Source organism: Falco biarmicus, chromosome 4 (assembly GCF_023638135.1).
Source record: "Falco biarmicus isolate bFalBia1 chromosome 4, bFalBia1.pri, whole genome shotgun sequence".
NCBI lineage: Eukaryota > Metazoa > Chordata > Aves > Falconiformes > Falconidae > Falco > Falco biarmicus.
In genome coordinates, this window is record NC_079291.1 from 41878115 (window position 1) to 41904065 (window position 25951).

General features: G+C 37.3%; 1 protein-coding gene across 1 annotated transcript in view; it reads right to left on the reverse strand.

Annotated features, from left to right (window-relative positions):
* Positions 1 to 25951, reverse strand: part of NEBL (nebulette) — a 269698-nt gene that overhangs the window by 120347 nt on the left and 123400 nt on the right. The window lies entirely within an intron of this gene.

Genomic DNA, 25951 nt, shown 5'->3' on the forward strand with positions numbered 1-25951 from the left:
ATTATCTCTACTCTTAAAAAAATACAATTTAATTTCTTACTTAAATTCACCTTCCAGATAGTAAATGTTGGTTTTGTTTTCTTCAACACATATGGTTTCTTTCTCCAAATACCCTCTTTCTTCATGAGATCCTTCAAAATTACAAAATATTTTCAGTATTTTATTCAACAACAAAAAAAGGACTACCCCCCTATAAGAACTAAAATCTTGCCTTAGATCAATCCTTTAGCGTTTCTCCAAACCTTCTCTAGTTTGTTGAGTTTTTTGAGTGTATCCACCAGAAATTAAACTGCTGCCTCTACAGAGTAATATTAATAGAGAAAGAGACAATGACATTTATAGGTTTGTAACTACAAGGATTGTGTTAAGACTTCTGGTCCCTGCATTAGTATCTCATGCACATCTTGCATATCATTTTACTGTTTTCTTTAGTGAAGTAGCCACTTCCCAACTCACACTCAACCACCAAACTGTTAGGTATTCCATTTTTGTTTGTTCCAGGAACTGACTTTGTTGAGGGAAATGGGTATCTCTAGTAACTTGAATGCTGAAATACTAAAAAAGTGTATTAAAAAACAGAGGTAACAGTGAATAAGAAAAAAAGGTATTTCACAATCATCTACTTTCCTTGTGTGAGGAAGGTAAAATAATATGGCACCTATACAAGAACAGATCATGGAAATACAAAGCTGATTTGACTCTCTTTAATCACATTTTTTTTTTGTTTTATTGATTACTTTATCTTAGCCTAGATGATAAAGAAGGTAATATTCATTGATCTAAGGAACTCCACCACTACATAATATGGGAACAATCACAGGACAAAAGCAGATTACCCAGAACCTAATGAATTAAGAATGAACTTCAGATATTTCTATATTCTCAAAGAAATTCTGCAATATTTACCACTTCTTTACAGCAGACTATAAGTGATAAGCAACATATTATAATCAACGTGCATCCACTGGAGTTCCATGAATAATGCTTAATAAAAAAAATCACAATTTCCCCATTTGCAAAAAAGCCATAACGGAATTCCAGCTCAGCTGCTGTTACACTGGTCACAGCACTTACAATATCTTTGAATATGTTACAAGTCAATCACAAAGTCAAAACAGAAAGTGATCCAAGGGCAAAAATATAGTTACCAACCACAGTAAGGCTGAGCACAGTAATTACTTTAAACAGTAGTTTCTTAATTTTTGTTCCTTCTCATATTCTACAGTTGCCCCAATTTTGCTGGGTTCCTTGAAGATGCCCTAAGATACTGTACTTCTTGGACATCATGGACACTGTTCATGTCTGTGCAAGCCCTTCATATCTTGCTTAATTTCTACACTGTCAGCAGAATTTCAAAAAAGAAAGTAAATTATTTATGTGCTGAAAGACCCAGCAACAGCGTATGTAGGAAGACCTTATAAATAGCATATATTTCTCCATTCCTCTCTGGCCTTGCAGTCAGCAAAGATTATAAAGAAATGAAAGCAAAGCGTAGCATTGGCAAGAGCAAGCTGAACAGTTTGAAGATGAGATGTTCTAGGGATGTTGGGTAAGCTCTAAGAAAACAATTACAATCCTTCCTAATTCCAAAAGGAGTGACAGCAAGGGAAGAGTAGCAAGTTTGGCTTTCTATACATGGCAAGCCACAGTGAGCACATGGAGAAGGCATACATAAAACCTTTGAAAGCCACTAAAAAACCCAACAAAATAGCCATAGAAACAGGATGAAATACCAGGATGATGCAACTCTAGCCCTCAGCAGTCACAAGCCTCTCTTTCTTATACAGACGTACACTTTGCAGCTTGCTTGCTTCTCTGTGCATAGCACAAGGCTGTATTTTGTACTCCAAAACCCTTCACTGGATTCGAAGTACCGGACCACATTAAAAAATTTCAGTCTGACAATGGTAAGCAGTTTGGCACAGAATGATACAGAGACGATACAACCACACTGAAAAAAAAAAAAATGAAAAGGCCTCAAGTCCTTTCAAATCTGTTGAGAGAAAACATCTCCAGGCACCAAACCCAATTAGCCTGATGCTGAGCTGAGCAAGACATAACTGGACAGCATTTAAGATAGTGTTCTCTGTAGTATCTAACAACACTGATATAGGCCATGTAATCTCTAAATAAAACCCTAAACTGCACTTAACTACCTTTAGGAAGCTACAGGTTATTTAAATCCACAGCCAGAAGACCTTGTCCTATCTGTCAGGACTGCTGTCCAAGTCTCAGCTTTTCTGATATCTTTTTCTTGTGTAAATACCTATATGCAGTACTAAAACCATTTATTTCTCACAGCTGAATGAATAGCTGTCACTCCAACAACTTAACACTATTTTTACAATCCCCAGGATCATTTTTGTTGTCTTCCCTTGAACTCTACCCAATTATTCTAAATCCACCTCACCATGGGGACGCAACACTCTAATATCAGTCTTGATTCTGTGCAACCTCTGCTGAGTGCATTATCCTCCTACCCAGCATTGTTCTCACTGTTTCTCCAAGGATATTAGCTCATCTGCCCCAGTGCTACACTGAGAGAGGCAACTAGAATGAATTCTACATTTTTCTGGTTTTCAAATCCAACTCTTATCCTCTGATGAGTACCATTTGCCTTTCAGGTTTATAAACCTATTATTTTACACCTGACTACTGAAAATAGGTATTTTTTGACTCTGAACATTTAACCTATAATCTGAAATTGCTCTGTAATAGTACTTGTTGAAACACCAAGTTTCCTTTTACTTCTGGTATTACTTAACTTTGTACCAGCAAACATCTCATCTCACTAGAATATCAATAAAAACATTTCAAGTTTTTGACCAAAGACTAGCCCCTGGGAAAAGTACTAAAGTCTCCCAATTTGAGATATCCCTTTGGTAACAACTACACCTTGAAATCTGCCAGTTAGCCATCTAACATATGCCTCACTAATCACAGACAACAGAGCCTCCTTAAACAGTCATGTGGTTCAGCTTCAGATACCCTAAGGAAGTGGGGTGGATCTTTCTCCTTCATTCCAAAAATACTGTAACTTTTTATATCTCCTACTTATAACTTTAAAAAGCCTAAATCCCAAATGTGAAATAAGAGCTTACTGATTTCAAATAAAAGTTCAACATGAAAACCCTAAGATTGGAAAGGATCAGATCAGGAACCACATTCCATTGACTTGAAATAAGATTACATTGGCAGAAGTTATCTTGGTTTTAGCTAAAAACTACATCTTACAATGATCCTTTATTTTGAAAGCTTTATTATTTTTAACTGTTAGCCATTTAAAATGGACTCTTTCACCTTTCTCTATTTTTCATATTTAGCTAGTAACTTACATTCAGCATCAATTTCTTTCCATCTAGTATATAAATGTTTTTAATTTTATATTGTTATAAAAATATTTTATATAAATGTTTTATCACTGCTTCTATATTAAGAAAGAATTTTAGTCTCTAGTACTGGCTCAGACCAAAGGTCCATCTGGCCTAGTGTTCTTTATCCAAGAATGGCTACAAGCACTAGTAGGAAGCCGTATGGACAGGGTAAACATACATGATACTTCCCCCACTTACACACTCCCTGACTCCAACTGTTTTCAGTCTGGTGTATTTCCTGAGGCTGGTGTGGTTTGTCTCATTCCACTGCATATTTTTTCTTCTCAGTGCTTGCCCTGTCCTTGAACTAAGCTAAAATTTTTGCGTTTTTCTTTTTGCACATTGTCTTCTCGTACAAAAATCCATCATTTAATACTTTTGACAAAGAAGCACTTCCTTTTGCTTGGTTTGATTGTGCTTCTGATAAGCTTCCTTTGTTAGTTCCTAGTTCTAGCATTAGAAGACAGGGACAGCAGTCACTCCCTGACTATGCTCTCTGTGATGATTTTGTAGACCTTTCTACACCACCTTCACAAATTCTTAAAACACTTTTATCTATGCTGAAGACTCCTAAACCTGGACTCATTCATTCCTCCCAATTAATTCAATCATCCTTGGTGACTTTCCAGAAACTGTTTGATTTTTTTAAGTTGAAGGTACCGGAATCAAAAACATTATTTAAAGTAGGGGAAAAAGGAATTTCCACAGAGGTACAATAAAATTTTCTGTTGTCTTCCTATTTATTTGTAATGTTTGAATTGCTTTTTTGACTGCTATTAAGCACTGGGACAGTGTCTCACAGAAGTAGCTCATGAGAGGTAATGGTTAGTTCAGAGGTCATTATTCTATAAATGTAAGCTACACATATGCATTTATCTGCACTTTTAATCTCCTTTTCCATTTCATTGTTCACTCACTCTTACAAAGTCCTTTTGTAATTCTTCACATTATACCCTTGCCCTACCTTGAATAACTTACAGTTATCATAAATTTATGTCATTCTTTGCTTATTCCATTTATCAGGTCCTTTATGAGTATCATTTCTTAACCACAACTGATTCTGTGAACTGTAATTTTGCATTTCATAATTATATTACAATTTGGTTACAGTTACACTACACTTAATTAATTGCTTTAACCCTTGCAAATAGGGCCTTTTAAAGGTCCAAATAAACACTGCACTGCCTGGAATCATGGTCTGGTCACACACAAGCACTTTAATCAGATCAGAGCCATAATAACTTCTAATTTTAAAATTGCCAGTTAATTCATCTCCTCTATCAGAGTAAAAATTACAAGTCACCCATATTGACTAAGGGACTGGTTTAAGAAGCTGTCACCCGTTAAATTTACAAATTGTCCTCATAGAGGTTAAAGTTGGCTACTACAATCTGCATCCAAACAGTTATATAGCTTTCAATTATCCAAAAAGTTTCTTAATTAAAATTTTCTTAACTCTTACGAATATTTCTTTTTATTCGTATTTTAATATCACAATATTTTCTTAGTATTGGCCATAAAAGACTTAAGACGTAAGAAGCTACTCTGGCAAGTTCTTAAGCAATTACACTTTTGCAAAATGTAAGATACTTTATACACCCTTCATCAAGGAGCAGTCTACCTTGAATGATCGCGTTTCTTTTAAGAAGGAAAGAGAGAAAAAGTGCCAGAAGGAAGCACACAGATAGTTACTATGGAATACTGATGAACGGTACTTTGTTCGTGCATCGTTTTTGCACAGCCTTACATACATCCAGTTTAATGACCTAAAGAGCTTACATAATGGATTCGTGTGTGTGCAAATGTTGATGTGATGGTCTATTATAGAAAAAAAATGTACAATAGCATTGCTTTTAAAAAACATACCAGAGCTTTTTCCACTATTCTGAGATCTCTAGCACTATCAACGTTTCTATTCTTAAAGCACATTTTCAACATAAAGCTTATGGGCAGAAATCTCCTCTCAGTTCTGAAAAGTGAAATTCATCCATAATGTTGTGCTCTTCGTGTATTTAAGACCAGCTTCCAGATTTCTGAATAAAATAGCCTTGCTAGAATTGAACGATGATTTAGGGTTTTTTAATTGTTTTTCTTCAAGACAGCACAGCTTGTTGCCACATTGGCTATTAGTACTTTCATCATTAGCATTGATTTATTTTTATTAAGGCTACATTTTAACACTCTGTCAAGGAGGCTCCCACAAAGCAGCGGAGTAGGGAATTCTCATCATTATTATCTAACATGGCATTTCCATAATAGAATTCCAGCAAAATTTACTGAATTAAGACTGGGCCAGAAAATCCAGGCAAGAAAAACAGTGAGCATTTAAACAGCCTTGATTTCCTTTGTGCTGACTTAAGAGCACTTCTAACCAACCTGCCAAAGCTACAGATGTATGAGGGGGATGTGTGGAAAGCATCTGTGTGGGAAAGCACAGACAAAGCAGAGATGTTGGCAAAACCCTGTATAAGAACAAGACTTTCAGGATTCCAAAAAGAATTTAGTTCAAAAGACTAAGGAGTCTTTATAAATCATCATTTCAATAAGCAGTGACTCTCTCCACTTCTAGATAAAAAAACCTAACATGATCAAGGAAATATGTAAAAAAAAAAGGAAAAGTAAATAAGGGAAAAAGACCGATTATTGATAATCATGTGATAGCAGACTTCTTTTAAAAAAGAACTATCATTAAACCAAAGGGAAAACTAAACAATTTTTTTAAATGAACAACTAACTTAAGAAGGGATCGTGCTAACCAAATTAGAACAAAAAAATGCTGAATGTGTATGGAGACATCAAGGTTAACTGTTGATAAGAAAGATTAAATAGCTTTTAGTACAGCACTTACTAAACCACACAAAAAGCATACTTGAAAATTCTTCTGAACACACAGCAAACCATTATTCTATTCACCTACAGAGTTCAGGCTTCACTGTTTGCATTCAGAAAGCTATTAACTATAGGGGACTGTAAAGTGCTAAGGTCATTTGGAGGAATGACTCTAACATAAATAAACTTTGCTTAGCAATTAAAAATATGTTTGCTTGTAGACAAGTGAGGGTTACACAACTATATTTGAATAAAATGGAACATGCTTTCTATCACCAGGTTTGCTACTGCTTTCGTATCATTTAAATGCAACAGTCTTTATGTGCCAGTGCAAGAAAAAGTCTAAAATATCTAAAAATATTAACAATATTCTACAGGTCAATTTAGGAAAACTGTCCAATATCATACCTAGAGCACTAAGCACACACACTCAGACTTCAAACTACTACTGGTTTGCTGAAGCATAATCCTAATATGACCCTAAGAAATGGTTTGTAAATCAACATAGAATATTAAACAATGTCAACCCAGTTTAGGAGTGAAGCACATCTGACAAAACAAGACCAAAAAGAACAGCAGGATGTTCCCTCATTTTCAGGCTTGCACACAAGCTAAGGCACCAATTGATGCACTGATCTGCTAGCATGGCATTTGGAGCTAGCCACACAGGTATACCAAGAGGTTTGGCCTCCTCTACCCTGATGACTAAAAGTGATGGAACAGGTATACAGATTTATTGTTTCAGTAAATCAGTATGAGAATGAAAGTTGTGCCTCTACATTTCCTGGCATTTCTGTAATGAAAATAACAAGCTAACATGAAATTAATCCCATCCTGAGGAACACACTCCACCCCAGTGAGATGTTACCAGAAAGTCTCAGAAGAATGCCACCAACGACTGAGTTGGCAGAGGACCATCCATCCCAGGTGAAAAAGGAAGCAGGACAGTCAGAGGCACCTCTACAGTCAGTACACCTCACTGGCAAAACTGGCCAAAGATGTCTATAATTCAGGTCTCACCTGGAAGTTACACCACTTGCTTCCAAAGAATTCACTCTAGAATACATCCATGGTTTTGATAGAGTTGAGAGGACAAAAAGGAACTTTACTGTGAGAGTAAGATGGTTGTGACCATCTAGATTTCTTGCCTTATGCTGGGCATCAGCAGAATGGGGGACACATAGAAGCTCAGCTTCAGTTTTCAGGGTGGAGTTGGAAATCAGACAAAGGAAAGGAGGGGGAAGACTCCAGTCCAGCAGAATAGCTGAACACCAGATCTCAGCAGCAAAAGATATGTAAGACTGGGAGATCTTGAGCCATGGTCCTTCACACAAACCTGAAGCCTCCTTGGTTTGCATGTACAAGCACAGCATGTAAACTTACAGCTAATATTTCAAACCCAAGTGTCTGCCAACCATTCATTCTGTTTATGAATCCATGCCAATTTAACTGTTTATCCAGTAGGACTGAAAAGGATGATCAGCCCACTACTTTCCTCTAAAATTGAGAACTTTCATGTGATTTCCATAAAATTCTGTATAAAATTGATTTAAGGTATCACATACACAGGTGCAAGACCTGTGCTCAAGTTTTTCAGGCAAAATAGTGACTCAGATCTGAATTCTGCTTTGGACATTAGCAACTGTGTGTTAACTACTCTGATTTCTCTCTCCCTCCCTTTCTCCACTTTCCTGCCTCCTCCAACTTCTTATGAAAAGCCGGTCTGCAAAGACAAACTTTTCCAATGCAAAGATACACAGGCAACACAGCGATGTATCAACCTACATCTGAATTGAGTGTTCCATACAATAGACTATGACATATTCTGAGCACAGAAAAAGGATTGTCCTTGTTTCCATTATGAATAACTTTGAAAGGCTCCATTTTGCAGCAAAAGCATTTGTGACATTTCAGTATCTTTCAAAGGAAAAAGTATCCAGGAAGCTCTAATTGTGCAAGAACTACATCCACATTTATAGTTATATGGCCATTCCTACAATTATTGATAGTGACAGTTATAATTGTAACAAGATCTATCACTTTTAAGTTTTACACTGTTTCACAGATCGAGCAAGAAAATACAATTACCTGAACTTTACAAAAAAGCTGTATGAAACCAACAGGTAAGGAATTTCTGAAAACCTGTATTTCCATATGATCCTTTTTCCTCAATAATCTTTTTCTTTATAATCTTTTATCAAGTAAAGGACTGTAATCTTTGTGTATTAGTATTTTCTATAATCTCCTAGATTCCCAACGTGGCTGTCATTATTTAGGAAATCCACTACACAGCCACTGAAACTCTGCAGTGCCTAAAACATACGCCTGTCACTTAAGTTGGTTTTTTTAAAAAAAAAAAAAGTATGCATTTAATTTACTTTAACACCCTTATCAGTCCACCTTGCAGAATGGGAAAGGAGACAATACTGTTTAATTCCTTTGGGTCTTTTTAGCTCAAACATCTCTGAAAAATTATCTTTAATATCTTTAAGCTCACTGATGAATCATCACAAATGCAACCAAAATCAGAGAAAATTGGGACTAATCAACAGAAAGTCAATGAGTAGCTGAACTTCCCTTGTTTCTATTCCTGAAAAAAAGTTTTCCTATTTCAACACATTTATCCTCCAATCACAAGAAGCTGAGCTCCCCAAATTTCCACTTACTACAACAGCATGCCTGAATTCGAGAAATTTGAACCAAGAATGGGGAAGTGAGAGTGGCCTGGCTGGATACTATTCCTTCTGAACAAAGAACGGTATCATCCAGTTTCCGTCTTCAGCTAAAAAAAATCTCAATTGTGGTATTTCACAGCATTTTCATTCCAGCAAAATCCATACTGCAGATACACTCACATCAGGAAAAGTACTTCTGCCTGAACAATATTTTACATTTGGGGAATGGGTAGAACTACTCTGCAAATACAATTTGCCACTGTCCTAGGTGTGATTTTCGTGAATCCACCAAAAAAACCTGACAGAAGTTTTCTAGCACAGCTCTACAGTAAGCGATCCCTTGCTCAAACTAATATTATAAGCCTGTGAAAGAGGTGGTAGCTCCCAAGACATTTAGGATTTTATGGGTCAAAGTAACAACTTTAAATGGCTCTTGGAAACAGGTGAATGTACTATACATATAGAGCATTATGCGTTCCCAAATTTCACATAAAACTCTGTAATCTCCTAGAGTTCAATTCTTGTCCATGAACTGTCCTCCAAAAATCACAGATTTAAACTGAAAAAAAACCCAAACAAACAAATAAAAAATATTTTTTAGCTTTTCTGGGAACCTGAAAAACTGTTTAAATATGAAGCCTGAGTGTGCAGAGATCCTGCAAAAATCAGGAATTACTGGTTAACCTCTGTCACTGTAGTATGGACTCCATGGTTATGAAGATTACAAAATCTGGTATTTAATACCTTGTTTTCCTCTCCGCCCCTTCGTCATACTTGCTTTACAGATTTCCTTGCTAGCAGTTGGTTGGGTTAACTCAGCACTTCCCCTGCTGTCTGCTACGAAGGCAGTCAACCAAGGGTGGTGATAGGTAGGGCAAGAAAGGACAACAATGGGAAGAGACTGAAGGATTTCTCAGTAGGCTGTGTGCATGAGCATACTAAAAGACAGCAATGGAAGTAAGCCCATAAAAAGGGCTAAAAACTGTCCATTTCTTTTGCAGAAAGCAATGATGGAGAAGTTTGTTCTGATCCAGCGGTAGAAAAGTTGGTGGGAACAGGGCTGCTATAGAGTAATGAAAAGCTCATTATTTAAAGACCCATCAGTCACATTGGTATTGAGCAGAGTGGAAAGATGAGAGTGAAAAAAGTTTCATGAAGGTGGAATACATACATTATAGCTACAGGCAATTATCACAGAAATTAGTTCCACTGAGCTTCCAACTCCATCAGCCCATCTACAACGTCACATGGACATTCTCACATAATTGCCAAGCACTGTTATATATCAATACCCTGGCAAATACTTCTATCTGTTACTTGGGAAAGCAGACGTCTATTAGCTTTCAGGAATAAAATTCAAAGACCACAAACTGGCAAGATTATACCATTGCATTTATGAAATATCTTTCCCATTACTAGAGGTATGCGGGTCTAAGAATGGAATCCTAAAAGGGAACTTTAATTATCAAAATACAGCCTATTTTGCTAAAATGCTAGTACCAGTAAAGACAGTAAAAGTGACAGATCTTAGATGTAACTCTCTTTTTCACACTGCAAAAAGAAAATACTCTCTTGGCTTAGTTTAGGACAATTTTGAGAAAGAAGAGCTGGTCAAGAAAGTAACTGAAGTTACAAGAAAGTACTGAATAATTACCAGTGAGTTTAGATTAAATCAATTGCAAGGAAAACCAAAAGCGTATTACGATTGCATTTGCTTCCATTTCCAAAGGAATATCATGAGTAATTACGCAAATTGGACAGTAAAATAAAAAAAAAATAAATAGAAGAGCTTCAGAATTTCTTTTCAGACATTAAGAGTATTTTTTTATAGAACCTCCATCCAAAGTAAAGTAAAAATCTCAAAAGAAAGCCTCTGTATCTAACATCATAAATATTTATTTCAAAAACAATATTAGGAATAATAAATGAGACTAGAAGAAAAAAAAAGTTTAAAAATGCATCTTGGAGACTAGAAAGTGAAGGGACAAGGTTAGTGTTACAAAACAGATTTTATAAGTATATGAAAGCAAGAAATGAAATTGCAAATGAAATCACCAAATGGGAAAATTAATTAAAATGCAGATTTTTATGTGCCCAAATAATAGGAATAAATCCCTGACATTCTGAAATCACAAATCTTGTAATAAATACTATTTAAAATCTATCAAATCAAGCATGGCAAGCACAGAGAAGAAGTACAAAAGAATAAAGTTTATGTATTTACAAAATATGGAGACTGATCTAAGAATTGCAAATTCAGAAACAGGTAGGAGATCAGCTGATTGCACAAATAATTCCACAAGCTGTGCTGATGGAAGAATAATGCTGAAAGATTCCCAAGACAAACTACCTTAAGGGCCTGACTGAGATTAATTTTATTAAATAATTCTATTAACAAAGTATGGCTGTAAAGAAGATTCTCTACGAAAAACTGATTGGGTTTGAGGTCTGGAGTAACAGGATGGAATTTAATATTATTTAATGCAAAAATAGGCTCTTCAGAGAATTTCTGCTGTAGACTGTAAGTTTGATAGTTGGAAGGAGGTGGACTTGTATATCTGAATCAATCACACAGTGACTGCAAGCCACCAGAATAGCCCTGAAGGAAAGCAAATATAATCCTGAAATTAATCAGGCAAGGTGTTTTTAAAATCTCACTTACAACAGTGTGAAAAACACTGTCAACCTCTGTGCTAAAAAAAGTGAGCGCCCATCAGAACAGGCAGAGGCAAGTCTTTGTGGAATAGTGACACTTTTGCACAGGTACATGGAAACTACTTACTTGTTCAGCATCATGTAACGAGTCTGAGAATGACATCTCTCTCTAAACATGTCGGCAGAGGCAGAAGTGGCACACAAACAAAACGACAGTGCTCACACATAAATAGACATAACCCTGCCTTGAAGGGAAATTTACTGTGGAAATTGGATGAGGCTTTTAACCTCCAGGAGGGGACGTTACAGAACAATCTTCAAAAAGAATGGGTTAAAGTCCTGATTAGACCAAAATGGAGTTCAACATGGTTTTTGAGAAGTTTGTATGATACGCTTGTCTGCAAGAGAGAGGACTAGAGCTGATGACCCAAGACACCCTCTCTTGTACTGTTTCCTGTGTTCCCACTAACAAAATTTGCACACAGAAGTAACAACAACCAGTAGCCATACTATTCAGCTGCATATCACTCATATGCATTCATATGTATTCATATGATTCAGCCACACCATTTTCATTATAACTTTAAACAGTTTTCCAAAGGCATCATTACCCCTATTTTGTAGAAAGGGAAACAGAAGTGATGTAGTTTGCCAGAGGCAACAAAGAATGCCATCAGCAAGGTTAGAAATGAAGAGCAGACCTCCCAAATCCAGGTGTAATAACTGTATTGCCCCATCTTCGTACACACTAGCAATGGTTGATCCATGCATCCAACTGTGTCTAACAGAAATTGTCTGACAAACAAAAAACACTTAAGGTAACACCTGGTTAGACAACGAAGGCCAAAAATCTCAAGGTTTTCAAGCTCAGGCTCAAAATATGTATGACAAGATTTCCGTCAGGAAGTGCTGATGACAGCTGAGGACCTGACTCTGTGGCCCTTACAATGCAATGCTCCTAACTGGAGTGCAACAAAGTGCTCGTTCAACAGTAAACGCTTCCTGAAACCCCTCTCTTGTGTCCAGCCAGTCCTTGATAACCGGTAAGAAATAGGACTGAGCAAAAGGCCGTGTTTCTGTGCAGTACACATCTCAGAACAGAAACCAAACATGGACCAGGATACACAAGTGAATGAATGCCAGATCCACTGGATATGTTTTATCAGTCAGCTTTAGCAGTTTAACAGAGAAGGACTGTGTGCCTTCGTTCTCAACCCTCTCATTTTATTTGGAGTTGGTGTCAGAAGAGGTCATGTTGCAAAATATAAACAAATTGCTGACATGGAGCAGATTTCCTTGAGTTGCCCAAGTTCCTCAAGCTGTTCTGGGCCACAGGAATATCTTTTCCTACAGACACAAGCCTACCAGCTAACTCCTAAGTCTCATTTATACCTGTGGGATATACTCAATTCGCAAGTCTCGTTTATACATCTGGCATATATTTACACACTGCTCCCAAAGCAACAACCACCAGCACAGCTGCATTTCTGGCTACCTGCCTTCCCTCCTATATCACACACACACACACACACACACATGCGTGCGCACACACACACAGACTGTGTGCTACCTTCTGCTGATCCACACTCAAAAATCATGGCAAAAGTCAGTTCCCACATCTGACATGCAGTATGTCATCCTCGAAAGTTCAGACCCAGCATATTAGATGTGATAGCTCCTGAAGTTATCTTAATAATCTACCATTAACATTTCCAGGCTCTATCAGTTGCAGCCTGGCTCACTGGTTATGCACCAAACTTCCCCGTCAGGGGTCTCTGACCAGGCTAATTTTGCATGTGGCAATAACCACCTAATCAATCCATGTCTTTCTAAGTCCTAATGGAGCACCTGCACATCCAGACATGAATCTTCCTCCTGACATCCTCCAGAAACATAAATTACAAGTTTAGTGCACACACCAGACAAGTCTCAGTGACCCTCTGACAGGGCAAACAGAGGTCATGCAACAATCTGATTTTCAGCACCCACTATTTCCACCCTTCCACTTTCTGAATTCTAAAACCTGTAGTTGTAGTTAGTATCACTCTCCCGTCTCACAGGAACCCAACTTCGAAGCAATGACTGGTTCCTAAGCAGGATAACATACGAAATGTTTCTGTTAGCAAGTACTACAGCACAATAGGAGATCTCTGGAATGAAACTGCTCCGAGGACATACTCCATTTTTTACAGCAGGGAGGAGTAGCTATGGTCTAGCTCTACTCTGGTCCAACGGACTAGATACACTTTGGTGGCTGGAATACATCATTCAGTTTAGTTTCATCTGGAATTAATCCACTTTGTATGCTCCAAGACAGCCCTGCAATGCCAAGGAAAGTGTGGTAGGATGATCAGGAGATTCACTTAAAAACCACTAAAATGCTAGTGGGGCCAAAATCATCTTACTCTTGACTAATACCTGGCCTGTCAATTGCCATGGCCATGCAAGAACACTTGCAGGTATGTAAGAAATACGTGTCATATCACAGTTACCTTTGCACCTCAGCCACCTCTTCAAAAATCTGTCATTCAAGGCTCAGAAAGGCTTTTTGGGTTGTCACAGAAAGGTCAGGAAGACAACCAGATGTCATGAATGAAGCCTGTTGGTATCAGAGAGGGTCTAGGGTCTGATGCATAATTAAACCTTTTTGACTCTGACTCTGTAAATTCAACCCAGCTATGTATATCCAAGGAAGCAATGGGTTGGTCACTGCTTGGTAGGGCTGAGCCACAGCTGTAGCTAGAAATGGCACAAGGTACTAAGCTCACTGCTGGACTCATTAGTCTCACTGATACATCACCACGGCTCTGTCACTGCTCAATAATGCATGCTTAGGGAAGGTACCTACGAACCACAGTCCTTCCCTTGCTATGATCTTTCTAGTTGCCTGCTATCAGTGTATGAGAGCCTGCCTGACCCTGTCACTGGATTTGGGTCACAACAGTTAGTATTCCCTGATGGTTTTAACTTTCACAAACTTGCCTAATCCTTCTTTTAATGTATTTTATACTTCTACGTCTCCTATATTAATGAGTTTCACGGTTTGATTATATGCCACATATTGGTTTTTCTTTTAGGTATGATGCCTGACAGCTGCGCTTCCTGGTCCTAGTTGCAGCCTTATAAGAAACAGTACATAACCACATGCTACCTAGGACTTTTATAGACTTACTCGACTTGATCTTTTTTTTTTATTTTGAAAGCTCAATCCTCATTTGTGTCTTCTCAGTATCTTTTCTACCCATTTTATACATAGGCTGGTCATTTAATCACCAATCTACTGTCAGTGCCTTCTATAATTTTTTGTCATCACCTGCATTGATAATTCTGCTTAATTTTCTATCACCAACAAGCTTTTTTGAGCCTTTCATCCAGCTCGTTTCTGTTGAAAAGGAACCTGACTGCTAACTGAACTTCTCAATTCAAGACAGCATGCCTGCTATTATCTGAGCCAGAAACATGCACTGCACAGAAAGAGTGCTAAACAAAAGGCAGTGCCAAGCAAATAACCTCATCCATGCCTGCTGCCCTTGCCCTGGTCATATCTACAATTCTCCTGGCACAGACAAAGAAAATCTTTTGACATTTCCCTTGTGCTCACAACACTGCAGCCAAGGGCAGCCCAGCCTACACCAGAGCAGGTGGCCCAGCAGAGCAGGCAAGAAAATATGAGAAGCGAAATGAAGGCACCTCCCAGGTCCTCTGAATCCTTCATTTCCCATCACTGGTGCCAGAGGGAGCAGCACTACTGTGTGACTCCAGCTCTGCAACAAAATGGTAGCCAATATCATTCAAGATAAAAGGTGGCAAAGTGCCTTTGTCCCACTAGCTGGGGAGGGACTAGGATCCCTGATCAGTATTGGTACACTGAGACACAGCCTGCAGACACCCAGAGCCCTTGCCCTGATGCAGACTCTGGGTCTTGCCACAGCCTCCCTGTAAGCCAATCCTCCCTTCTCCCCCAAAGACCACCTCTGCTGTGCCAAAATCCACACCACCCATCCTCCTCAGCTGCTTACCCGCTCGCTATTCTGGAAACTGGGAATGGCTATGCTGTTATGCCAAACCCTATAAAAATCAGTTAACCCCAGCAACATAAGTCACACTCTCTGGAACATATTTCAGTATTCCTCTTAAGACTGGAAAAGGGCTGGACTGGCCAAACTGGGTAGGGGTTCACTTTACACCATCATTCCCTAGAGAAGAAAGGAGAAAGCTGATATAAAGCAGGGGCACAGCAGGAGTGAAGCTCAGAAAGGCTGAAAACAACCAGCCTTGATGTTCAAAAGCACCACCTCTCAAATGACATTTTCCTCAGACTAGACTTTCTCAAAGTTCAGTATTTAGTCACTACGGGAACTGAGGTTCAGACTCACTCTGTTTGGTGCCTGTGGCTTGCTTAGTGAAACATTCAGCATATGCTGCTTTATACCTCGTCTTTCGGGGGGTTGAACAGGGTCACTAATTATCAACTGTGAAAAGGCAGGAGAGAAAGAAATTAACTCAAGGCAGATCTGAAAAAAAAAAAAAAAAACAACTTCAGTCTTCCATTAAAACACTATAGTTGCTACAAGTAAGACTATGTTGGTGTGAGCCACAGAAAGAACCTTTCAAAGAATTAGGCAAGCATTTCTGTAACTAAGTAATTATAATATCAAGAGCAGAAAGGATTAGAAACCAATACTTGTGTTAGTTTAATCTGCTTTTTGGAAAAGTAAACTCTTACCCTCCAAGATCTTTGTAGACACAAGCAGAAACGTCACATGCAAACTCTGGCTACTTCCCCTCTTGTGTTAGGATGGTTAAGAAGTTTAATCATTACACTGACTACAGTGCTGGCTTTGTGACAACTAATGTATCTACCGACAGGCTAAGGAAATCACAGACATATGTTTTAACATGCAAAAAAAAAACCCAACAACTGAGTGCCACAGAGGACCAGCTACCCCTGCTGTCAAGGTCAATGAAATCTGTGAACATCATAGGGGTGAGACATTCAAATCTCCAGGGACCAAGATTAAAGATGGTATTAGCTTTAGAAGAAGCAGAGCATCTTGTTCTTCAGCAGGAGGTTTACTGCCTAAGATGCTGCCCTAGCAACTGATGCACAGTACAAAAGCATCAGATAAGACAGAATTAAGAGCTGAAATTATAAGCAGGTAATGGATAACATAGGAAAACAAGGAAATTCGAAATTATCTTTCCCTTGCAAGCATTTTCCTACTGAAGGATCTCTGGAGGACCTAACCGTTTCTCAAATTTTTGGCTAATTAATTTTTTCTCATTCTAAAAGTTTCATTTTAATTAGCTCCCAAGTTGAGCTACTATGAAGAGTTTCTATTTTCATTTCCTCTTTACTACATGTAAAAACCACTGACTTCAAAAATATGTACTCGTTAAAAATAATGAGTGATTTTGATATTACTTAAATACATCCAGGTGACACAGGAAAAATAAGTTGTTGGGGTTTTGTCATGATTTAGTTGCTTAATACCACAACAGAAAAAGCCATACATTTAAATATCAGAAACCTTCCAAGCTGATTAAGTCTTGAAGTCAGTAGTGTTTAAACAGAGACTTAAGTCCTTTAGACAGATGTCAGGTAAATGCTTACAGCAGTTGCCACAAAACACTTTTTATGGTTGTCATCATTAACAGCTTGGAATTTTTCATTCCATAAACTACAGCATGAAGAGGTGTGTGCAACAGAGTCAATACTGCAGCAAAATGCAGAAATAGCATAACTGTCAATTTACTGCTCCCATTTACACAGCTGTTTTAGCCTCCAACTATGACGTTAAAGAGTTTTAATAAGTAAATATTGACCTGGAGGTTTACTTCTCTAACACATGCATCTGTTGACAAGATATGATAATTGCTGTGGATTAACAATGAAGTCCATGAAATGTTACATTACGTATTTGAGGATTATGTAGTAGTTTCTTAAATTATTGATGCCCTTCATATAAGCCTTGCCTTGCAATATGAATGCTGTATCACAAATAGATGAAACAAAACAGAAATCTCTATCTTTTTCTTTCCGATCCCCTAATTAGACATTTCTATATTGTTATTATTTTAACCAGAAAAAGCCCAAGAGGTATTTTTCTACACTGAATTGAACATTTTTGATCATCAAGAAATAGAGCGTTCTTTACTAAATTAGTGTATCTCATGTAAAGCAACCAATCAACCCAAATTTAACTGAATTTAACTAAATACAGGTTCAACTTAAAGTTTACCGGTGCCAGTGACATAAATGAATACAATGCCTTTGAGTTTGGAGTTCAATGACACTGTTCTAATGTATGTGTCACAAATACATGTTTTAATTATTTCTCTTTAATGCTCAGCTTTCTTGCTGTTTTCTGAACAGAACCATGATAGGACATCTCTATCAAAATATTTAGGTTATCATTTGATTCAATTCTACTTAAAATCTGCAGCTTTGCAGCCGGTTTACAATTAGCATTCATTTCTCATGCATGAGTTGACCCACTTACACAATGCAGTAAATCCATGCCTTTGGGGATTTTTCTGGACGGCTTGTTTTACTTCTACCACACAACTCATTTTATTTTGTCAATATAGTGAGCAAGGTTACAGTTATCCTGTCAAATTTATGTCTTTAAATTAGAATCAGAAAGACTATACTATTCCCTGTGGAATTTCACTGAAAACTTTTTGAAACTTTGAGATGTATTTTAACATTATAAAGGCTCTGTAACTTTTTTAATCAACAAATTACATATAAACGCAGTGAACTAGAAGAAATAAGCAATAGTTACAGCAATTTCTTTTATAAACTTATAAAAAAGACTTATGAAATCCTAGAGAAAACATAATAAAACATAATAATATATATCATATTTGCTAAAAAAGGAGAGAAAAGGGGTTTTTTAACCAAGCCTGTAGAATAAAGCCAGATGGAATAACTATTTAAGAGGCAGCTATGTAGGCGTCACATCTCCTTGCTTTGACTACCAGAGATCCACTTAACCTAAAATATTTCCTTCTACATCTCTGAGGACAGTTTCAGTTTCACATTTGTGAGGGTTCTTTTGAGGTCACCTAGCCATCTTCACTGTGGGCATGCTGAAAGTGAGCCTTCCCAAGCAGAAATTGTCCCACGGTCATGTTCCATTCAAGTCCAAACAGATCTGTGTCTGACAGACAAGCAACTACCATTTTATACAGCCTGCTGATGTGATGTTGCTCTTACACATTAGTAGTTTACCAGAACTTCAATATAGATTTGGGGTTAGTGTTTCAATAGACTTACCCAAATGCATAGCTGAACTTACACATCTAATGATATTATGGGCAGCTTGGGATATAATAGCTCAAACAACTCACTAACACCCCTTATAAATCCCTATTTTTAATGCTAACAGTTTTTCTAAATGCAGTTGCCTCTCTTGGGCAGGGGTTTGTTTTCCAGCTTCTTGATGGTAAAGTGTGTCTGTTCTTTCTTGTGAAGAGTTATGCATCCATGTTACAAAAGAAGTAGTCTTAAAACAATGTCACTGACAGACTGCAATGTCTTCCTGCTCTGGACCACAAAGCTGATCTTCAGCAGGTGAAGAATGTCACCATGTTAGAGATACCTGTTTTACTGCTCCCATGGAATATGACCTAATGTGACTGAGTTGTACATTGCTGCAAACTGAAAGTCCATCTGCTCAGTAGAACTTTTCCAGTAAAGTCAACTAAATTTTTCAGTTCCACTTGTACTGACAGATTCATACATAGTAATTGTAATGAGTATCTGACATTCCAAAAAGTATCCTTCAGCTTGGTATTATGGGGTCTAAAACATACAGTTTCTTCCCCCATGTTGGGAGCTATTGTCATGTATATCACATGAATTAAGATAGGAAGATCAACAAAGAGAATCTGAAAAAAGTTATGGGGATAGAAAAAGAAGTCAGCACCCCCCTTGACGAATCACAAACACACTGCTCTGGATTCTCAGTGATCTTTTCCTCCCCAAACAAGAGCTGTAAAATTCTTCCACAAAGGTTGTCCCTCCCTCTACCTCCAACGGAAGGCTGACATAGAAGATAATGGTTTACTCTAGGTGCCACTTACTGGATTAGCATGAATACTTTAATCTCTGTGCTCTAGTTCTTCATGTAAATAAGGACCACATAAAAGGGGACTCCAACACCTCCCCATTTCTTAGACAACTCTGAAAACAGTATCATTCAATACAGTTAAAGAAGTGAGAAAGAAGCTTTGGGGAAAACTCCATAAAGAAGTTACAGGTTGTTTTTACATTTTTTGCTGTGTGGAATATCATACTGTACAGTAAATAAATAGTAAATTGAAGAAAATATACAAAACTGAACGCCTGATGACTATTGCTCTACACAGGGATCAAAGCAGGAAGAAGTGGACAAAGCAGCACGCCATTAAATAATTTAAGACTTTTTACTGAAGAATTCATATACCTAGGGGCTAATTTAACACTGTCTTTTTCTAACTTTGCATAATACTTCAATAATGATCATTAAAGAACAATTTTTCTTTTTTAAGTAGAATACACACTGAGGTTTGAAATGCAGTCTCAAAGGTTTCCAGTTGCTCATTTAGCACAAGCTCTATCTACAATATTACTTACATTCCCTTAGACTTATCATTTCTTAAGATGTGTTCAGTCACTTTACAAATTTCTGAAAGCTGTACAGTATATGAAAGCTATATAAAAATCTGCAAAAAAATATTCATATTCATATTCATTGAAAATGAATGTGATTCTTTTGCCAAGTAATTTCTAAAGCATTTATTAGAACTCTACATTTAAAGGCAAAACTATTTCTGCTTCCTCAAAATATGAAGTCAAGAAACTTCAACAAAGAAATATTAGAAATTCAAAGGACCTGGGGTGTCTCAGAATTTCCATTTGTACATGTCTATACCAAGTAAGATTTGAGATCAATCCAGAAAAGGGACAAGGTTGGACATGACTCTATGCACATATGTTCACTGCACAGGACCACAGTAGGAACTCCACCTTCTTGCAGAGGTACAGTTGTATTATCAACAGGAATAACATATTCAACCTTCTCATTTCCAGCCAGAAAAAAAATGCTGTTGAACTCAACTGGTAGGTGCTTAGTCACCCGATTTATATGCAGCTTATTTGAAATGCAGATGTGTGGAATTAAGCCTACAGCATACCAAATAATGAACAGCTCTTGGAGTTGCAGTTCATGTTAAAACTGCTGAAAGAACCAACGGGAGCAGAAGGCAGTTGGTACTATTGGTGCACCGAGCCTCCCATGCCTGCTACGGGCACACAGCACTTCATACACTAGTTGGCAAGTGCTATTCTGTCTATGTTAGTAGACACAGTTGTCATATATGATTAAATGCATATTTTCCAAATGAAAAAATGACCAAAAAAATCACGCTTACAAATACAGAGTCAGATAACATGTGAATCACTTCAGAAGCAGTGAAAATCCCAGCATTGTCTAGAACAATATAAGCTCTTTTTGTATACAATTTAACATGCTTACCTAGTCTCTTCATTGATGTGCCATGGTTGGTTTTATGAAATGTAAACACTGATGTTGCTGTCAATTTTTCTTGTTCCCTTTCATGTTATTCTTCTCCTTCACTTGAATTGAACAGAGGGAAAAAATCCCTTAGAGATGAGTATCTCCAGGCTTTACGCTGTGAATCCTACAAATGGAGCTCCAGGCCTTCTTGTTAATATCTTCTTCTCCTGCCAATTTTATCTACAATCTGTTTTGGCAATTTAAGAGACCATTTTATGTTTGAGCAAGTAAACAGGTAGATAACTGTGCCAATAGCTTCCAAGTACAGAGCCATGGTTTAATGCTGCTTAGGGACAGTTTCTAATTTCAGAAGTGCAGAAGTGCACAAGTACAGTAGCAATGCCATTTGTTTCTTCTTTTAGTTGCTATATGAAGATATATCACATCTGAGTTAATACGTAATTCCTTATCATTTGCCTCTCTCTCCAGAAAACAGGTGTTTAGTTGATTCACATCATGGGGGAAATCCTGTCCTTGGCTGCTTCCGCTGAAACTGTATAAATTTAACTGGAAGTGGAATGTGACCCTTGATACTTAAAAAAAAAAAAAAAAAAAAGCACCATATTTCATTAAAGACAATGAAGACATAGCCTTTCTCCTTCAAATCCATATACACTGCTACACTGCTTTTCAGAATGTTACAAGATTTTCATGCTCTCTCTCTGCATCTAATACAGGCTTCACTAACTTCAGTGAGGAGTTGAACTCTTGATATATGGGGGAGACGTTGCCCCCCCATTCCCCATTGGGATGATTCACCAATCTTCTCTTTACTAACTCTACTGTCCTTCTTAACTTCTTCACCAAAATAGGATACACTGGAAATGTGCTTTGTATACCAGATTCAATCTGTTTCCTTATTTTCCTTTTTTTTACCTTGAAGTACAGTTTTCATTTCATATACAACCCAAACCTCCTGGAAAAGGAGTCACATATATACAAATGAACTGCATGACTTCATTTTGCTCGCTCTCAAAGGGAAGAAGGGCAGAGATGTGTGCTGCTGCTTGCTCCCACATGACTTAAATTCATGAATATGGAAGTGAGAAAAGCTTACATGGGCTCTCAATGTAATGAGGGTAACCACTGTGAAAGCTTCCATGCACTCCTCCAGCCATACAACCAAGCCAGCAACCTCAACCATCCAAGCACTGGCTTTTATCTTAATGAAAGCATCTCACTCCATCAATTTGTATAGAGACCTGTTTTGCTTTATACTCCGCAGACATTCACCAGGAACACATTTAAGAAAGACCAACTTATTTCACATAGGATGAAACATGCTTCAAGCCATCTATCTAGACATAAAAGTGCAGCAGCAGTAAGCTGCACCTCATTGCTGCAAACTGCTTAAAGTGTTCCACTTCCCCAAAGGAAGTATTATTAGATTGAGTTCCCGCTTCTTCATTTAGCCATGTGTCATGATAGATCAATAAAAAGGCTTTTGCCGTCTTCCTTAATTATTCTGTTCCTTTTGCCACCTTAACTTTTTCCTTGTAAAATTAGTTTATCATTAGCTTATTGGAAAAATCACCTATAAAAATACATTGATTTTTTTTTTAATTGTGAGAATACTTCCATTCCTATTCAAAATCCTCTCAAAGTTCAAGATGGACAAAAAACAATGCAAGGTCCTTCAGCAACATTAACACATTCCTCTGTGTGAACAGTGTAATTTTTTTTATATTAAGTACATACTCAATACCAAGATACAGTGATATCTGCAGCAGAAGTGATGGAAATTTTGTATTTCAAATGATTCAAAAAATACTAATACTTATAAACATATATACTTTTTATAATACTTATAAACATTTTCACACATATTAATTCATAACATTTATTTAATTTTTTTAATGTCTGCTTAGCCATGCAAAGGGTGCCAAAAGTCCTGCAAATCAGTAAAAAAAGCTGCTTAGATTATGCAGCCTTCCCTACATCCATCTAGATTAGCATGCTAGTATGCGTGGTTTACACCTTTCAAGCTAACTCAATGCTAAGAAGCTCTAACAGTTGTAGTTTTGAGCAGTTGAACCTGAATGTCCTGGAGAGGCTTTGTGATTCTTTCTAACTTGCATGTTGCACATACTGCAACATGCAATCAGGCTTTTAATGCTAAAAAATATGAGACACTAGGGTAAATTTCATTCTTTTCTAAGAAAATTCATTCTGGTCCTGATACATCCATTGAGCCACAAAATAAATTCCACAAGTTTGGTCTAAGTCTTCAGAGGTAGGATTGCTGGTGCAAAAATAGCAATCAAAATCCAACCTCCTCCCATCAACCCACTTTCACTTCCCCCAGTACCTCTTTTCCTCTCAAGGCTTATATTGAGCGCATAAAAGATTCTTTAAAAAGTCAGAGCACTGTGCTAACGTCCATGTATGCTGCAAAACTTAGTATCAGGACAAAAAGAAAATATTTTACAAAGATTTCTGCTAAATAATCATCATTAGTTTTATTTTGTCATTTATCTTCATCACAAATAGCTACACACTTAACTGTGCTCACTTACCCCCTCAATGAAGTTGTGACAACTTTGTTTCAAATAGGATCTTTGAGAAGTTTCTAATACTGCAAGGTGAAATCAAAATAAAACTGAAAATTAAATATATATATATATTAGTATTCTTCCATTTTGCTATATATGAAAAGTAAAATTACTGTAGAATTATGAAAGTGCTTACCTTTCAGCGTCTTGAAATCTTAATAAGATCCTTAGTCCATGATGTATACTGTTTATCTGATAAATACAGAAACTACTCTGTGTGGAATGCATTTCTATAATACAGGAGTTTTCTAATTAGATTCAAGTTGTGGCCTATGCAAAATTACCTTTCTAGAATATAATACTATAAATCAAATTATTATTTTAGTGTAAGCATTAATGAAATGCAACTTCTTTTATCATGCAGATTTTAAAATTCCATTTTACCCTTCAAGATTAATTATTTTTAATAGAGTCCATGACTTGGAATGTCTGTCAGCTACATAAATCAAGAAAAGGAAACAACTCTGCATTGTTAAGGCTGAGTGGAACAATTTTGTATTGTTAAGAATGGATGGAACAAATCTGTATTGTTAAGACTGGGTGGTTAGGAATGAAGAGACAAGAGTGGCACATCCAACCACCAAGAAAAAAACTCAAAAACAACTTTTCACATTTAAAAAGATATTTCTGGGTCTGAAAAGGCAGGTAGATACCTTTGGTTCAGAAGCCAGGAAGTATCATAAATTGTGCAACAGGATTATCTGCTAGAAGAGAAACCCCCTTGTGCCACTCAAAAATAGTGACAGGAAGAAAACTCTTTCCCATTTCACAAAACTACTTGTTTGTTTTTATTTTCCCCCTTTCCCACAACAGAAAACCCAATATGCTTTGAACAAGAGAGAGAGAAAGAGTGTGCACATGACCTGTGTCATACTATTCCATATTCTGGTGTTGAGGGTACTGGGCTTGGGAGATCTAATTAAATTTCTTGACATGCCAATATCCAAAACTGAGTACCCACAGGCCTGCTGTAGGGTACTCCTCTCAACCTCTCCTAACAGAGCAGACCCATACAAGGGATTAAGTATTCATCAGAGCATTGCTCGTTTCATCTCCTTGATGCATTCCAGAACTACCCCACACAAAAGAATCACTCTTGCTTGAGGAAGCTATGTAGGTCATAAGAGGACCTAATTTAAGTTCCTGGTCTGAATAAAAAATACAGCTGATTAAAACCAGGGACTCACTGAAGTTCCCCAGATCCCAAATGGAAGTCTTAATGGCCATGCTTTTTGCCACTCTGAAGAACAGATCTTTCTCCCTCACAAACCAGAAATTTCAGTTAGCCCCACCATTAACTTAGGATAAGAGCCTTCACCCTTACATAAGCACAAGAGCATTTACACAGCTCTGAAATTAACTGTCCTCCCCATTGGCCAAGGCTCCAGGAAATGAGTCCTAATTTTTCATCTCAAAGACCAGCTCCAGACATCAAAACCTTAACTAGTGAATGCTTCAGCAAGAATGGTACATCTCCATTGCTGTGATAAAGTAGTAATTTTCAGTGATGCATTTTTTACAGTAACATCCCAACCTGAAAAAAGTTTTTTCTTTCAAGTAGGTGATTGTACTTACACTGGGTGCTTCTGATACCATGCAGTTATTTCATTACTACAAGGAATGATTCAAAAACTTTTCACAAAATCATCTATGGAGACAAGTTCCCACAGCAGAATGATCAGGAGAGAAGCCAGGACAAGCTAATGGTATTGATGCTGTATAATTTCTAGCTCACACCAGTTCTTACTTATTTCATAATATATCACAACTTGCACTACATATCACCCAATATTCCACCACGTAGTGAGTTAAACATGCTACAAGGGAATACAATATAAATAAATATCTTTCCTAGTGAAAACATGTCAGGAGAAGTCCTGTTTTAAAAAAATCCCACTCCTGAAAGCATTTTGCATTCAAGCTCTAAGCTAATGAAACATATGGTTAAGTTTTGCTATTTGCCATTCCTTTTTCATCTTGCAGAACATTGTCTTGTATGTATTTTCTTTTAAAACTCAGGATCAAAATTCTATCTGCGTCTAGAAAACTCCATCTTGCCAGTTTGGCTAATTTTGAAAACCCCTGGTAAAAAAAAAAAGATAAAACATTATAGTTCATATCATTTGTATAGTTTACATATAAACAAAACTTACTTGCTGGCAAATCTATTAAAAAAGCAAAAAGTGTCAAATCATTTTAGTACAGAAAATACTTTGAGCATACTTGCTGAAAGCTGGAGAGGTGAACACACATTGCCAATGTGCTGTACAAGTCCATGGTACAGAGTGACACACACTTCA